The sequence below is a fragment of the Balaenoptera physalus genome, assembly GCF_965194825.1.
Source record: "Balaenoptera physalus genome assembly, chromosome: X".
NCBI classification, from domain to species: domain Eukaryota; kingdom Metazoa; phylum Chordata; class Mammalia; order Artiodactyla; family Balaenopteridae; genus Balaenoptera; species Balaenoptera physalus.
In genome coordinates this window covers 21,701,849-21,719,920 of record NC_138903.1, presented here as the reverse complement: position 1 = coordinate 21,719,920, position 18,072 = coordinate 21,701,849, and the positions used below count along the sequence as shown (strand labels likewise).

Here is an 18,072-nt window from a genome sequence, read left to right as displayed (position 1 = left end):
CCCACGGGGGCGGAGCCAGCCGCCGTACGTACGCGGCGCGCGGGGGGCGCGAGGGGCGCGCGGCCGCACGCGCTGGCTGCTGATTGGCCCCTGCCGCCCTCGCTTTCTTTTGCCGGAGTGCAGCCGGGGGCGCCCCCCTCCTTGGCTCCCGGGACCCAGACAGGCCCGGCAACTGCAGCTACCCCCGGTCCCGTCCCGGGCTAGGTCCTCCGCGGCCGAAAGGTGGCGGAGGTACAAGGGGACTGGGAGGAGGTCCGGGCCCTCGCCCGGAATCCGATCCTAAGCGCTGCTCAAGGCCCCTCTCCACCGAAGGCACCTCTTCCGGGAGGCCTTCCCTGGATCAGCTGACTGTTGCACTTCAGGGTATTTGTTGCGTCTTGACACTTTTTCATCTTCTGTTTACCACTTAACTATACTGGCTGCTTCATGCCCTCCACCACTGCCACCACCGTTGGGCAAAAATAAACTCACTGATTCGGATTCCTGCCTGCCTCTCACCATTGGACGGGATTCATGGTAATGTCACTCTCTGTTTCATGCCCGCCCTCCCACCCGCCTGGGCCAACTCCTTTCGGCAAGATTAATTGTTAAGTCACTGACTGTTTCATGCCACCACCGCCATCACCACCATTGAACGGGGTCAATTATAAGGTCAATGACACTTCATTTAGTCCCTCCCCCTCTCCCCCCCGCTCCCCGTGAACTCCCCCTAACACCACTGGGCAGGATTAATTGTAAGGTCACTGTCTCTTTGTTTCATGTCACCCCCCCCCCAACCGCTACCATTGGAAAGGATCAAATTTAAGGTCTTAGGCACTGTCTTTCATACCCCCCTCACCTCCACCACCACCATAGGACAGCCCCCTGACTCTTTTTCATGCCTCACCACCACCAGCACCACTACTTCTGGACAGGAGTCTGTGCTTACACTATGTATTACACTATGTTAGGTATTGTTTGTATAAGAGTGAACTTGAACTCAGGGCTCAGTATATGCAATCATTATTTCCTAATGTGAAGGTATGAAGTACAGCTTGCTTTAACTATTTCCACCAAACCTTGCTTTATTTTTGGCAACGTATAAACATCAACTAAATGAAAGGTAGAATGTTCTCTGAGGAAAGGTAAAAATGCAACTGGAAACCACTCCTTTGGTCTGATTGGACTGGTTTTCTCAGTGAGTAAGATTATTGGTGTGTAGCTATTTAGCTTTTGTGCCTTCATTGGGTTTCTATGCAACCAATTCTTTGCTTAATGCTTGCATCTCTACTCTGAACTTAAAGAGAAAAGTAATACGTACACTCAAAGACATCCACTGGTCCTCCCTCACTTCTAGATTTTCAAGTACATCTTGGTCATCTTGGTGGTGGTATGGTATGTAGACTACCATGTCTTTTCAAAACAAAAAGCTGAAAAAACATACTAACAACCTCTTTAACCAGGAGCTTTGCCAGAAGAGCTAAGCACTCGTGTTGGTGTGCATGGGCAGACAAAAAGACCTGTGGCCTGTGATTCCTCCAGTGACTTTCTCGGAGTCACTGCTACCACATGCTACCTGGAGGCATGTTGTACTTGGTGGCAGTTGTGGGAGTCGATGAGCAGGAAGAAGTTGAATATCGATGGAGAGGGGTTTTTCCCAACCTAAGCCACGAATCGCTGCTGATCTTTCTGAGCTTGGAAAGACTTGTTTCACTCCTTCCTTTTTTACTGAACAAAATGCTACTTTAAATCTATGTATTCTGATTTACTGAATTTTCATGTGCCTAGTTTTATTAATGTTTCTCCAAAAGGTGGCAAAGTCTTAGAAGTTGGGAACAATATGATAGAGCCTGGTATAATAGAAATTGTGCTGGTCCAGGGCTCAAATGACCCAGTCCTAAGCTTGGTTCTTTTATTAACTAGCTGTGTGACCTTAGACAAGTCACTTAGCCTTTCTGTGTCTGTGACTTCTTATCGCAGATGGGGCTACCTGATTTCCCTCCCTGACATTTGTGACAATCAAATGAAATAAATATTTAATATAAACACAAGATATGGTTGTACCTCTTTTATCCAACTATTTATTTAAGCTAAAAGTTTCATGTTAACTGGCAAAATCCAGAAGCTAAACCAGTGGGTTGATTTCAGTGCTGGTTGTAGTTATAAAAAGAAGAATCTTGAGCGAAATAAATAGATCTTGATGAACTTTTTTCAATTATTTGTACACACCAAGGTCTTGCCCAAGCCCTGCTCCCAGTGGCTCTCAAAGTGAGATCCCTGGTCCAGCAGCAGGAGTGTCACCTGGGAACTTGTTAGAAATGCAAACTCTTGGACCCCACCCCAGACCTACTGAATCAGAAACTCTGGGGGTGGGGCCTGGCACTCTGTTTTAATAAGCTTATGGGGGTTTCAAAGATATGGCCACAAATTCTTTGATATTCCTCCCCTCAAGAGATGGCGCTTAATTCTCCTCCCCTTGAGTATGGACTAGAAGTAGTACTCACTTCTTCCAAGTACAGGATGGCCAAAAGTGATGAGCTCTCACTTCGAAGATCAGGTTATAAGACAACTTCTGTCCTACCTGACCAATACTCCTAAAAACTATCAAGGTCATTAAAAACAAGGAAAATGGGCTTCCCTGGTGGTGCAGTGGTTAAGAATCCGCCTGCCAATGCAGGAGACACGGTTGGAGCCCTGGTCCGGGAAGATCCCACATGCCGCAGAGCAACTAAGCCCGTGTGCCACAACTACCAAGCCCGCACTCTAGAGCCCACGAGCCACAACTACTGAGCCCATGTGCCGCATCTACTGAAGCCCATGTGCTCCAGAACCCGTGCTCCACAACAAGAGAGGCCACCGCAATGAGAAGCCTGCGCACCGCAACAAAGAGTAGCCCCGGCTCGCCGCAACTAGAGAAAGCCTGCACGCAGCGACAAAGACCTAACACAGCCAAAAATAATAAATAAATAAAAATAAAATAAATTTATAAAAAACAAACAAAAAAACAAGGAAAAATGAAAAACCGTCACAGCCAAGAGAAGCCTAAGTAGACATGACAACTAAATATCATGTGCTATCGTGGATGGGATTCTGGAACAGATAAAAGGACATTAAGGTAAAAACTAAGGAATTCGGCATAAAGGAAGGACTCTGGACCAAATTTGTTTAATAATAATGTATTAAAATATGTTTATGAATTGTGATAAATGTACCATACTAATGCAAAATGTTACCAGTAGGGGAAACTGGATATGGGACATATGGGAACTTTGTGTGCTGTCCTCTCGATTTTGCTGTAAATCTAGAAGTGTTCTTAAAAAAATCAAGTCAATTATACAATACACTATTGATGACTATAGTCATCACATTATACGTTACATAAGAACTTACTTATAACTGGGAGTTTTGAAAGTCGCTAAGAGAGCAGATATTAAAAATTCTCATCACAAGGAAAAAAATTTGTAACTATGTGAGTCTATGGATGTGAACTAAATTTATTGTGGTAATCATTTCACAATATATACATATATCAATCATTTTAGTGTACACCTTAAATTTATACAATGTTATTTATGTCAATTACATCTCAATGAAACTGGAAAAAAAGCAGTACCTTTTGGTTCCAAAATGTAAAATCAAATATATTCAAATAATATAAAGAAAATATTTAAGATAGCAATGAAAATATTTTATAACCATGGAATAACTATTGAACATTTAAAGGACATGAATTACTACTACTACTACCACTACTAATACTAATGTCAACATTTGAAAAAAGACTGTGGCTTCCATGTTAGGGTTTTGTCTCTCCCCCTTCCTCTGTCTCTGTGTCTCTCTCTTCCCCTCTCAAAAGCCACCTGCCAGGCTGCAAGGCAGCCCTGCGGAGGAGCCCACAAGAGTGAGCTTGGAAGTAAATCCCTTTGGAAGCAGATCCTTTCCCTGCTTGGCACCTTGCCTGTAACCTCGGGAGAGACCCCAAGCCACAACCACTCAGCTAAGCAGCTCCTTGACGCTTAGCTGAGAAATGCTCACGGTTTGTTGTAATAAATGCTTGTTGTTTCCAGCTGCTAACTTTTTGGATAATTTGTTATGCACTAATAGTTAACTAATCTGCAAGCCCTCCAGGTGATTCTGAGGCATGCTCAAATGTGAGAACCAATGGATGGACCTAGAGATTATCATACTAAGAAAAAGACAAATATCATATGATATCACTCATATGTGGAATCTAATTTTTTTTTAAAGATACAAATGAACTTATTTACAAAACAGAAATAGACTTACAGATATCGAAAACAAACTTATGGTTACCAAAGGGAAAACGTGGGAGGGGGGGAGGGATGAATCAGGAGCTTGGGATGAACATACTAACCTTACTATATGTAAGATAGATAACCAACAAGGACCGACTGTATAGAGCACAGGGAACTCTAACTCTACTCAATATTCTGTGATAACCTACATGAGAAAAGAATCTTAATAAGAATGAATACATGTATATGTATAACTGAATCACTTTACTGTACACCTGAAACTAATGCAACATTGTAAATCGACTATTCTCCAATAAAAAATTTTTTTAAAGTGTGAGAACCAGTTTCCTGTACTATGCACTCTAAAGCAGCACCCTATTCCTTCTTGTTAATGCCTCAGACCTCAGCATGGTCAACACTTAGACATCAAGGGAGGCCTTCCCCCATCATAAACGCTATTCATTCCCCTTGCTATATGGTTACCTGACTCCGTTCCTCCCACTGTAACACTCAAAACACTTCGTTATCGTTTGATTAATGCCCGTCTTCGGCACTAGACATCAGCCCTGTGACCACTGGGCCCAGGTCTGGCTTATTCACTGCTTCATCCTCAGTGTGCAGCATATGTACCAGTCACTATTTAGGTTCACAACAAATATTTTTTTAAATAAATGAAAAAACCGGCAATAATAACATCAAAACCTACCCCAAATCGCATTCCTTCTGAGCAGCTCTCAATGGAGAACAAAGGCAAGGGTAGTGTTCTGAGTAATTCAAACAATAATGTACACTTCATTAAATAATATTTTGATAAAGCCAAAATCCAAAATCCAAAGTGGACTGGAACAGATGAGGAAAAAAATAACCCCTGATTATCTCATCATCAATCACTGGTCGCTGGATCTTGTTATAAAACGCCTCCACCATCACTTGACTTTATGAAATCCTGGTCTCCCTGCCTTTTCCTCCTCTCTCTCTCTTCACTCTCAACTAACATTTTTTGAGCACCTACTGTGTGCTCTGTGAAATTACCTATGTTGTCTCTTCACAGTAAATCTGATGGATGAATATTATCCTTATTTCAGGTGAGTGAACTAAGACACAGAAAGCTTAAAATAATTTAAGATTACACAGCTTGTAAGTGACAGTCCAGATTTGAATCCAGGTCTCCTGACTCTCAATTCTATGTTCTTTCATAATACCAGCATGAATTGTTTTTAATAGACTTTTTTTAAAAAGCATTTTTAGGTTCAGAGCAAAATTGAGCCTCCCCCACCATCAACTCCCACCAGATGGTACCTTTGCTACAAAATCAGTGAACTTACATTGACACATCATTGTCAACCAGAGTCCATAGTTTACATTACTGTTCACTCCTGGTATTGTACATTCTATGGGTTTGGACAAAAGTATTGCCCTAAAAATCCCCTGTTCTCTGCCTACACATCCCTCCCCGTCCCAACCCCTGGCAACCACTGATCTTTTCACTGTCTCCATAGTTTTGCCTTTTCCAGAATGTCATATAATTGGAATCATACAGTATACAGGCTTTTCAGATTGGCTTCTTTCACTTCACAATGTGCATTTAAGACTCCTCCATGTCTTTTTGTGGCTTGATAGCGCATTTCTTTTTAGGTCTGAATAATATTCCATTGTCTGGAGGTAGCCTAGTTTATTTATCCATTCACCTCTTGAAGGAAATTTCGGTTGCATCCAAGATTCACTAGCCCACCTTTTGATTTTAAAAGTGGAAAGTAAGAATGTGAAGATGAGTGAACTAGAGGAGCGACAACTACTTAAGTTTTACTAAATTTATATCTTGAATCAAATATGTGTGTGATTTGAAGCAGTAGTTCTGTCCTCCCAAGGGCCCAAATTTTTCTTGATTTTTTTGACAAACTGTTCTGGGTGGCGCAAATCCTCTTGAAGTCCATTTATCCTGGTCCTTTCATTTCTAATTAAGGAGGGTTTTCAGTCTTGATGGTCTGTCTCTTACCCCAAAAGAGGTCAGAAAAGATTTTAAGTACAGGGATAGTGTGGCAGGATAACTTATTGAGAAATTAAATCTGGATTTTGTTTTTGCTGCTCTTGGAGGGACAAAAGAAAGGGGTGGCTGATCTGCCCCAATCTAAAAGACAACGGAGACTTTGGATCTTGGCTTTGGGCTGCTGTGCCTTGGGAAATTCGTTAGCTGTTCTGTATAGCAAAGTGCTTTGGTTTCTAGGGCTGAAAACAGGTTGGAAGATAGAGGAGACATTCTGGTAGTCTCTGTAATCGCGCCTCGGATTAAACCTCATTGGCTATGATACTGCCACTGTGCAAAGCTGGTACAGTAAGTCCCCTACATATGAACCTTCAAGTTGTGAACTTTCAAAGATGTGAAACGTGCGTTCCATCAACATCAGGTGTGAGTGAAATTGCAGCTTGCCCTTCATCTTCTATTACTGACGATCCTTCAGCTCTACCACCTCCCACCTCCTCTCCCTCCTCCAGTCAGTAACTCTTCTTGCCTGTTCACTTGATGCCAGCCCCTGTATGGCAGCTGTTTTACTGTACTACTGTACTTTTCAAGGTACTGTACTGTAAGATTAAAAATGTTTTCTTTATTTTTTGTGTTTGTTTCTTATGTATTATTTGTGTGAAAAGTATTATAAACCTACTACAGCACAGTACTATATAGCTGATTGTGTTAGTTGGGTACCTAGGCTAACTTTGTTGGACTTATGAACAAATTGGACTTACGAATGCACTCTTGGAACAGAACCTGTTCATATGTAGGGAACTTACTGTAGTCTCTGTAAATTCATTCCCTCTCCTGTTGGTAACTACCCCCAGCTTTTGTTTAGTTCCCCATGCTGTACAATTGTGTTTTGGCCAGGGGTGGGAGTGGGGTGGGGAACAGCTCACTTTGGTTGTAGTAATGAAATATACGGCTCAGTCTAAAAACCAATGAGCTTAGGGACTTTCCTGGCGGGTCCAGTGGTAAAGAATCCGCCTTCCAACGCAGGGGACTCGGGTTCGATCCCTGGTCAGGGAGCTAAGACCCCACATGCCGCGGGGCAACTAAGCCTGTGCGCCACAACTACTGAGCTCACGCGCCTCAACAAGAGAGCCCACGTGCCGCAGACTACACAGCCCACGCGCTCTGGAACCCGTGCACCACAACGGAGAGCCTGCGCGGCGACGAAAGATCCTGCATGCCTCAGCGAAGACCCCGTGTGCCGCAACTAAGACCGGCTGCAGCCAAAAAACTAAAATAAATAAATTTTAAAAATTATTTTTAAAAATAAAATAAAAACTAATAAACTGGGGCCTCCCTGGTGGCGCAGCGGTTGAGAATCTGCCTGCCGATGCAGGGGACACGGGTTCGTGCCCTGGTCTGGGAAGATCCCACATGCCGCGGAGCAACTGGGCCCGTGAGCCACAACTACTGAGCCTGCGCGTCTGGAGCCTGTGCTCCGCAACAAGTGAGGCCACGATAGTGAGAGGCCCGCGCACCGCGATGAAGAGTGGCCCCCGCTTGCCGCAACTGGAGAAAGCCCTCGCACAGTAACGAAGACCCAACACAGCCATAAATAAAAAATAAATAAATAAAAATTGGCACAAAATGAAGTAAATAAAAAAAAAACTAATAAGCTTAATTCTGACCACTGGCCATGGCTCATGGTTATTGGCACATGGCCCAATTTAGGCCAATAAAAAGGAGGAGACATTTCCTGGGAGCTTCTGTAAAAGAAACTTGCTTGCCATTCAGAGGAAGCTTCTGGAAGAATCTCTTTCTCTTCTCTTTCACTCTTTCTACCTCCTCCCCATCTCTAAGCACACCCACGGAAGCATCAATTGACAACCAACTTGTGAGCAGGGTGAAGCTGACTGTGTAGAAAGTAGAGCAGAATTGGGAAGAGGCTGGGTCCTCGGTGATGTTGTCAAGTAACTAAATCAAACCAATCCTGAAACTTCCAGTTTCACAGGCTAGTACAATCTCCTTTATGGTTTAGGCCAGCTTGGGTAGATTTGTGTTGCTTAGAGTCAGAAGTATCCTAACTTTCACACGAAGCATTTTCCAGATACCCTGCATACACACTTAGGAACAAGCCCCACATTGATGGCTGCTGGTGGGTGTCTTGACAGCTCTGCACGTGGGAATTCAAACGTAGATCTAATTTGATTTTTAAAAAATAAAGAAAGGTAACGTTTCATGTGCCCAAGTGTTATAGAACGAAATCACGTCTTATAATATCGAGAAGAAAAGAAACAATAATGGAGGATGATTACGTAAATCATAGCACATGCACCCAGTGGACCATTACACTGTCATTAAAAATTCACTATATGAAGTCTATATGAGAACATGGAAATGCAAACATTATAAGTAGGTAAAAGCAAGATACAAAACTATTTATTAAAGTTGAGCTCAGCTATAAAGAGATCACAAAAGCTTCAGAGAAAAATAGTCTGGAAGGAAACAGAGCAAAATGCCAACAACACAAGAACCCTGAAGAGTGTTTTGAGTGATACCATTTAGGAAATTCTTGGAGTCCCTGGGTGGGAAGTGATCCAAAAACATGAACCAAGGATAGGTAACATGAATGGCTTTATTCGGTTCTCCTTCACTCCAAAAGATGAAGGTTAATTATACAGAGACTTGTCAGAATCCACTGTTTTGTTTTTATCCAAAGCATGATCTTATTAGTTCTGATTAATATTTACTTAGTACCCATAAATAACTGAGCATGAATCATTATATGCAGTGGACTCTGACATCTAAGGTGCCACCTCTTATCTGGAAAACTTGGTGTTTCTTACATGAGCAAGTCTAGTACAGCCTTCACCCATCCAAGCTGTTTGCCAAGAAGCAGCCGCCACTCCTACCCCGGACCATCACCACCCCCACCAGCGAACTTGACAGCGAACCTGAGTCAGTTCTCAAGTTGCTAAGATTTCCATCAGAGAGGGTTGTTGTGTAGCTACCAGGAGGGCCTCTTCCCCAGGAACTCTGGAGTCTTATTATCAGGCCCAATTCTTTTCACCTTCCCCCTCCCTCCACATATCCCAGGTTTCTGGAGGTTTGAAGCTTTGAGGACAAGAACAACAGCCATTCCTCGCAAGGAGACTGGGGATTCCTGCTCTTGGACAATCTGTCCCGTGTACCAGCTGATGCCTCAGATAAGTATAAATCAGTGATATTAAAGGAACAGGACTGAGGCCGATCACCTACCACAATTTGAAATGCACAATAGAATAGAATCGAAAAGGCCAGATTTCAAAATCTAAAGAGAGTCAATCTCATTAGAAGTACTTAAAGCCCACGTGGGGCTATTGAGCACTTGAAATGTGTTGGTCTGAATTCACACATGTTGTAAGTGTAAAATTCACACCAGATTTTGAAGACTTGGGATGCAAAAAAAAAAAAATAAGGAAGAGAAAGAAAGAAAGAGAGAGAGAGAAAGAGAGAGAGAGAGGAAGAAAGGAAGAAAGAAAGAAAGAGAAATAAAGAAAGAAAGAGAAAGAAAAGAGAGAAAGAGAAAAAGAAAGAGAAAGAAAAGAGAGAGAGAAAAAGAAAGAAAGAAGGAAAGAAAGAAAGAAAGGGAGAGAGAGAAAGAAAGACTGGAGGGAGGGAAGGAGGGAGGAAGGAAGGGAGGGAGGGAGGAAGAAAGAAAAGGAAAGGAAAAGAAAATATAATTAAACAAAACTATCTCATTACTAATTTTTACATTGATTACATGCTGAGACAATAACATTTTAGATATACTGGTTAAATCATATACATTACTAAAATTAATTTCATCTGTTTCATTTACCCTTTTAAAAGTGTGGCTTCTAGAAAATGTCAAATTACACCTGTGGCTCGCATTTGGGGCTCCCATTAGATTTCCAGTGGACAGTGCTGTGCTCGATATATTGCAGGGTGTCCCTTATACTCCTGTGTATATACGGACAAGGTAACTAACATTTGCTGCTGGGCTTCTTTGTGCCAGAGCTGTGTTAGGTACAGTTAGCTCTTTCAATCTTCATATCAATCCTGCAAGGCACTCATGAGTATACCCACTTACAGATGAGAAAACTGAGGCTCAAAGAAGTTAAGTAACTTGCCCAAGGTCATCCACTGAAGTATGATAGAGCCCCTAAATTCAACACTAGATAATTGTTCAGGGCATTATCCAGTTGCCAAGGCTTTTCTCTCTGCCATGACTCGATGACCTATACAAGCAGAAGAAGTGATGCCAAAAAAAAATGGAAGGAGACGTGTTCTCTAAAACTGAAATTGCTTCACACAGACAAGCCTCATTAAAAAAATAAACTACACCTCTCTAGTCCTTGAGGCCAAGTTCCAAACACATGACTGGTGACAAGTGATACAGCACTGCCTTTCTTTTCCTCTGACCCTAACTTGGAAAGAGGTTTTCACTGGGTACTGTTGAAGAGCTAGACTTGCCCCATTCAAAAAAGAGTCCCATAACTTTTTGTCATTTTATGTTATATGTGTTACCATAGGGGCATTTAGGTTGTTTCTAGACTGTTTCTCTCTTTCTTTCCTTCCTTCCTTCTTTTTAAGTATTTATTTATTTACTACAAATAGTAAACAGTGCTGCTGTAAATGTAATTTTTGGACAGGCATATAGACTCCATGAGAATGTTTAATACTACAAGATAATGCAAATCAATGAAGGCAGTTTATATTCCTGTGGTATTGTCATTAATACAACATTGTAAATCAACTATACTTCAGTAAAATAAATTTTTTAAAAAACCTGGCATTGTCAGACAGCTTCGTCGAATGCTCTGGTTTGGGGTTTGGGTGTTGGGTTCATGGGTGTTCATATTAATTTATGTATCTATTTAAAAAGAGAGGCACACACGGACCTGTGTATGTTGAGCCCAGGATTATTATTAACTCAGTTCTATGCAATTACGGATCCCCCTCAAAGATAGTAGAGTCACAGCACACTTATCAGGCTCTATAAATGCACGCTATCAGCTTTCATAAACACCTCAGCAGAGTTAGCGGCACGAAGATCCAGCCTCAGTCTAGATACTGTTCTGTTCTTTCTCCAGAGACCCCTTCTCTTCATGTTGCCTCTGCCTGACCAGCATCATCCTACTGGGCCTGAAAAGTTCCCCTTGCTTCCCAGAGTTTCCCTTCCTAACAAAACATAACTTTTCAGTGTCCCATTTCCTCAAGACTCTGCCCTTTCCTAGCAGTGACTCCAAGTGGAAACTTTAGGCACCATAGCCAAGGAGTTGGGTCGCTAATTTTGGTTGTGTGGGCCTTTGGGCATTCCGCATGACACCAGGCAGGCCATCATCTGTCCCCAGTGAGGTGTAGGATCACCCTTAGACACTGGTAATCCCTACCTGGTCATCCTGCAAGATGAGGCAGTGTTGCTATTTACTGACAGGGTGGTTTCAGGCAAGTTATTTAACCTCTCTGAGCTTTGGTTTCCTCACCTGGAAAATGGGAGTGATAAAGCCTCCTTTAAAGGTTTGTTGGGAGAACTGGCCTCAGGAAGCTTTCTGTTATGGGGACTGCTGCTGTTTCTATACATTCAAGCATGAAAGCATAGCCTACTAGCACCTGACCTCAAAGTTCCAGGCCTAGAACTGCCACTAACTAGCTCCGCGGGTTTCGGAAAATTGCTTCATCCTTCCATGCCCAGTTCCTCGTGTGTAAAGTGAGACGGCTGGACTTCAGCTGATCTCTAAAAAGGAGATCATGAGTCTATGAGAAGAACTCTGACTACAACAGCCAATTATTTATTGATGCCAAGGTAGTCACTACAGCTATCATTCCTCAAGTACTAACTTATTCGAGGGAAGAGTTAGGACAAGAACTTTCCCAGGAAATGAGAGCAAATACTTTTGTTTTACTTGAGGGAATAATTTCCAAATCTGAAGGGCAAAGGAAATAGTGAAAGGGGAGGGGAGGTAACTACCTTAAACTTTACACATAAAACTTATGTTTGTGTTCAAAACCAAGTTCAGAACTCTGATATTATTCTCCCATTATTCCAAGTATTTTTTCACCACTCAGGGTTATTGCATGAGCCAGAGCTGTATTCTGTTTCTCCTTGTATAACTCCTGGTATAACCCTTTTCTTCTTTTTTTCCTTTCCCTCAAAATGGCTTCATTCTTTCACTGCATTTTTTTTTTCTTCTCTGCATTCCTGTTGTTGCTTTGGTTTCAGTGAGAAAGTCACTGCAGTCTTGGGTAAGTTTTCTTTGGCAGCAGAACCTGAGGAACACCTGTTCTCATTCTTAAGCTACGTTCCCTCATAGGCATGGTCAAAGAGTTCCATTTGAATTAGACGTAAGCTGAATTTCAGTAGACAATTTTAAAACATAGAGAAACATTTTCTCTTTCCATTATTTAAACCTTCAACCTCAGGCAACCCTTTTGGCTTTTCCAATACCCTTCTTGGCTTCTCACGAGGTAAGAGACTTACCTGTGTCCTCCCCTTATACTACTCTGTGAACTCACCAACCTAACAAAAATCCTATTGTCCTTTGTCTGCTCACAGGGCTGGCCGTGTTCCTGATGAAGAACCACTGCATACACACTGGATGAGAAGCAGTTGCAATGAAATGTTAATTTACTCAGACTCCCTGGAGACACAAAATCTCTATTCAAGTCTCAGAATAACCACCTCGAGAAGGACATGGCAGCCATCGAGGACTAGAGAGCTAAGAGGAAGAGCAAGTGATGGGAGTGCTTCTGGCCAAAGGTGACAGCGAGTAAAGAGCTGTGGTTACAGCCCCAGGGGCCTGGAGTCCAGTCCACCACCTCCACTTGTCTTACTGGGAGGGCAAAGTACGTGTGCACTCGCGCTTTGGTGGTGGCGGTGGTGCATGTATTTCAGGCCCTCCCCAACAGCGGTTTCGCACTGGACTTCTCAGCACCATTTTGCTTTTCCTGAAGGCTCTGTTCTCACGAACATCTGCCAGAAACGCTCCGAAGAGATGACAATTCCTAGGTTCTGTCCCCATCCCACCCATCACGTCAAATTCATGCTAAGGTCACCATGATCTTCGTGTCCAAGGAATACTTTTTAGTTCTTATTTTTCTTGACTTCATGGTCACTCCCTCCTTGTTGAAAAACTCGGTTTGAATTCTGTGGCTCCCCACCGCCACTGTTTTTCTCCCAGCTTTCTGGTCACTTCTGGGTCTCTTTTTCTGACATCTGCTCCTCGGCTTCATCTTAGGGTTCCTTAGAGCTCTTTCCTTGCTTATCTCTTCCCAGGCAATCTCCACTATCCCCATGGCTTCATTTACCATTAAAACTCGGACTCCCAATAAATCTCCTGCCTTGGTATATGCAAATGCCTACTTGCCATTTCCACTTGGCTGTCTCAGTGACCCCCTCAAGCTACCCAAAGTTATATTCATGATCTTCTCACCAAACTTCTTCTCTTTCAGCATTGTTCCCTTCCTTCGAAAATGGTAGTTTTGCTGACCAGGCTGCTTAAACGAAGAACCTTACACATCATCCTTGACACCCTCCTCGGTGTCCCCTCTCACACCCCATCAATCATCGAGTCTTCTTTTTTTTTAATACATTTATTTATTTATTTATTTATTTATTTATTTATTTATTTATTTATTTATCTTTGGCTGCGTTGGGTCTTCGTTGCTGTGCGCGGGCTTTCTCTAGCTGCGGCGAGCGGGGGCTACTCTTCGTTGCGGTGCGCGGGCTTCTCATTGTGGTGGCTTCTCTTGTTCTGGAGCACGGGCTCTAGGCGCATGGGCTTCAGTAGTTGTGGCACGTGGGCTCAGTAGTTGTGGCTCGTGGGCTCTAGAGCACAGGCTCAGTAGTTGTGGCACACAGGCTTAGTTGCTCCGCAGCATGTGGGATCCTCCTGGACCAGGGCTCGAACCCGTGTCCCCTGCATTGGCAGCAGGATTCTTAACCACTGCGCCACCAGAGAAGTCCCGCAAAACTGGATTTATATGAACGCCTTAAAATGCAATGTTTTGCCTGCCTACAGCTTTTGGACATGCTCTTCCTTCTGTCTGAAAGGCTCTTTCCACCCCCACTGACCTGAGGCAGCTAATTCCTGCTCATCCTTAGAGTCTGCCTTCAACATCACATCCTCAGGGGGCAGGGAGGTGGGAGAGGGAGGGACTGGGAGCTTGGGCTTGGCAGATGCAAACTAGTATATATAGGATGGATAAACAACAAGGTCCTACTGTATAGCACTGGGGAGCATATTCAATATCCTGTGATAAACCATAATGGAAAAGAATATGAAAAAGAATATATATATATATGTATAACTGACTCACTTTGCTGTACAGCAGAAATAAACACAACATTGTAAGTCAACTCTACTCCAATAAAAATTTAAGGATAAAAAAATTAGATCCTCAGGAAAACCTTCCCCGACCATCCAGATAGACTAGGTCTCCTCTGAATCACTCTCATAGCGCCATGCACACTTGAAGTTAATTAATAGCAGTTTTTGGCTTAATGCCAATCTTCCTCTTGTGGCTATAAGTTCCATATTGGCAGCGCCCATGTCTGTTTGTCCACATCTGAGGTCTCAGCTCCTAGCTAACAGCAGGCTCTCAAGAAAAAATCTGTAGAGTAACTGACTCTCTGAACATTCTCACCAAACCATGCTTGTTGAATTAAAAACACCCTGTTGAGTCCTCCTGACTTAGTTTCCTATTGCTGCTGTAACAAATTGCCACAAACTTAGTGACTTAGAACAACACAAATGTATTTTCTTACAGTTCTGGAGGTCAAAATTCCTAAAATCGAAGAGTCAGCAGGGCTGCATTCTTTCTGGAAGCTCTAGAGGAAAATCCATTTTCTTGCCTTTTCTGGCTCCTAGAGGCTGCCTGAATTCCTTGGCTTGTGGCCTTGCATCACTCCGACCTCTACTTCCATCATCACATCTCCTTCTGTGACTCTGCTTCTCTCACTCCAACTCTCCTGCCTCCCTCCTATAAGAACCTTTGTGATTACATGGGGCCCACCTGGATAATCCAGGATCATCTCGCCATCTGGAGATCCTTAACTTAATTGTATCTGCAAAGTCGCTTTTGCCATGTGAGGTAACACATTCGCGGGTTCCGGGGATTAGGAGGCGGACATCTTTGGGGAGAGGCATTATCCAGCCTACCACACCTCCCATGCCCCAGAGGAGAAAACTTTTGCCAAGTTTTCTGGAACAAATTCTGAACTTTGCTACAAAATATCACATGCCATATACACTCCATACACATCATGATACTGCCCATGTTATAACTCTTTCTCCTAGATCCCCTTACAAATCAGTTTTGATTAGTCTGTCCTCAAGTGGGCACATATACTCCATAGTGTCCGCATACACACATTCCTCAAGCGTGCTTAGAATATCCCTCCTGATTCCTGTCCCTTTGGTGAGGAAGGCAGAGGCAGCGGGAAGCGAACGAGGCCCAGCCAAGTGGCTGAAGTCACCTCGTCTTGTTTGATGCCAGAGTCTACCCTCCCAACTCCAAGTCTCCCTTGCAAGCTGTCGCTTTGTGGGGAAACTGGCTGAGGGGATGGATGGTCACAAGGTGTCTTCAGGTGGAAGAGTCTTAGCAAGAAGCTCTGGCTGAACATTTTTAGATACATTTATAATTTGTAAAACAACATTCAGAAGGTGCACAAATATTGGGCAATGAGTGTGGAAGCAAAAGGGTTTCATGATAAGTAATTTGCATCTTAAACACCTGACTTAATTGGTATGAATATTCTTAAGATTGAGAAAGCCTGATCCTCAAAGAACTACCTACAGACTGTTCACGTCCTAGTCGGGGTGGGTAGAGACACTCAGCCCCAGGCATGGTCTCATCTGGTGTTGCAGCTGCCATTACACGCTTTTTCTGACAGTTATGGAAATCAAACAGAAGACGTTGCTTCTGGCAACACTGAATGTACTAACTGGGAGTGAATCTCGTTACCAACAGGCTCGATCTTGATCTGGGAGCGAAGACAGGCAAGATTTTCTCTCACGTTATCTACTCCCCTTGCAGTAACCAACTCTCAGTTCTTTAATCCTGGGTCCCACCTAGAGAGTAATGCTTTGTGGATATTCTGGGGTTTTCCCAAGTCCTGATTATTTTACCCATGAAAGATTTCCAAAGGGACAAGAAGGCACGGAAAACACTTTTTCTACACTCTTCTTACCTTTCTTTATTAAAATAAAAACATCACTACCAAGAAAAACCCTAGGTAAGTTGTTCTAAGACATCTATTCCTGAGACGCACACACCTTTAGTGTACATTTAGTCATGACATTTTAGAGCTTGCAGAGTAGAGATCAGCTGATCCACCCACTTATTTTGCAGATGAGGAAGCTGAGGTGTAAACACCTAAGGAAATTGTCCAAGGACATACAGGTCAGGGCTGTTGACAGTTTCATAAGGCCATAAAAACTATCAACCGAGATTCTACATATTCAGCTGATAACCGTCATAGATACAGCTTCCATATAATAGATTCAGTCTCCATTGTTATAAGGTTTTGTGATACTTCGACCTGAGCTAGGGCAAAGTTTACCTCAAATGCTCTATGAGAGAAAAACTTACTAAGCAATTAATGGTGTAGAAAGATCATAGAACATATTGTTTACCTATTTCTAGGGGCAAACGGTTTAAAGGACATTTGCCTTTAACTGTATGCAACTGTACTTTTGATTTTAAAATGAATCATTAAGATAGGCTGTGCAAAACCTCAGTTTAGAGTCATTTTGTTAATTATTTAATCCTCATTATACAGAACTTTCATTGATCCGGCCTGACCATCCCTTCTAGTGACTCCAGATTAAAGGGGTTTAACTGCAGGGCTTCAAAGGGAATCAGAAATTGTGTGGCAAGGCGACTCTTCCAGAGCAACTGTCCTCATTCACCTTGAGTGAATCCTGGATGCTTTTGCTTTAATGAATAAGGGAGGGTGTTTAGGAATTTGGTTTTCCCCACCAGGACTAACAAAGTACTCTGAATGGCAACCCTTATTGTTACACATAAAGGACTTCTTCAGATGAAAACTGACAAGACAAGTCACTACCAGACACCAGGCCTTTCGGAAGAAGTCCTTTGCCCATCCTGCCTGCAGCCCACACACCATTATCCTAGGCCGTTTCTGCCACCCAGCTCTCTGGGAACCAGTGAATGTGACAGGATTTGATTTAAACTCTGGACCCCTATCAAGACATTCAAGAAAAGTCCCCTGCTTTTTTATTAATTGCAAAATCAAACTGACTCCCAGTGGAAAGTTTGTTCCCTCCTTTAGGACAGGGACTGCTAACTAATATTTAGGTACTTGCCAGAGAATCTGGTTTGGGGGTGGTTCCCTGTATTGAAAAGACATTTTTCATGTTCCCTATGATTTATCTCCCTCCTGCTTCCCTGGCATCTAGGGTTGCCAGGTAAAATACAGGACGTCCAGTGAAAATTGAATTTCAGATAAACAAGAAATAAATTTTTCGTACAAGTATGTCTCATGTACTATTTGGAACATACGTATACTTGAAAAACTTATTTGTTGACTATGTGAAATTCAAATCTCACTGAATGTCCTGTATTGATCGATTTTTTTTTTTTTTTGTGGTAGATCTGGCAACCCTACATGATTCTCTTCATCCAACTTTGTTATGTTCTTTCTCCTAAAATTTTATTTTCATGGGCCTTCTTCCCAATTTCATTCCCCTCTTTAAGAACAGTTATTTCTTCACCTTCTACTCTTATTTTGGGGGTATTAAGTTTAAGTGGTTTTGAATTGTGATGGGAAGCACCAGGCTTCTGTATAAAGGGCCTCAGAGTCACGCACGCATCAGATGAGATTGGAAGAGGGCCTATCTGAATCCATTT

General features: G+C 42.8%; 2 long non-coding RNA genes across 2 annotated transcripts in view; both read left to right on the top strand.

Annotated features, from left to right (window-relative positions):
* LOC309653016 overlaps positions 1–18,072 on the top strand; it is a 633,104-nt gene that overhangs the window by 423,499 nt on the left and 191,533 nt on the right. The window lies entirely within an intron of this gene.
* On the top strand, positions 119–7,832 carry LOC309652997. The gene is made up of 2 exons (XR_014258962.1): positions 119–516; positions 1,443–7,832. It is a non-coding gene; the product is annotated as an uncharacterized lncRNA (long non-coding RNA).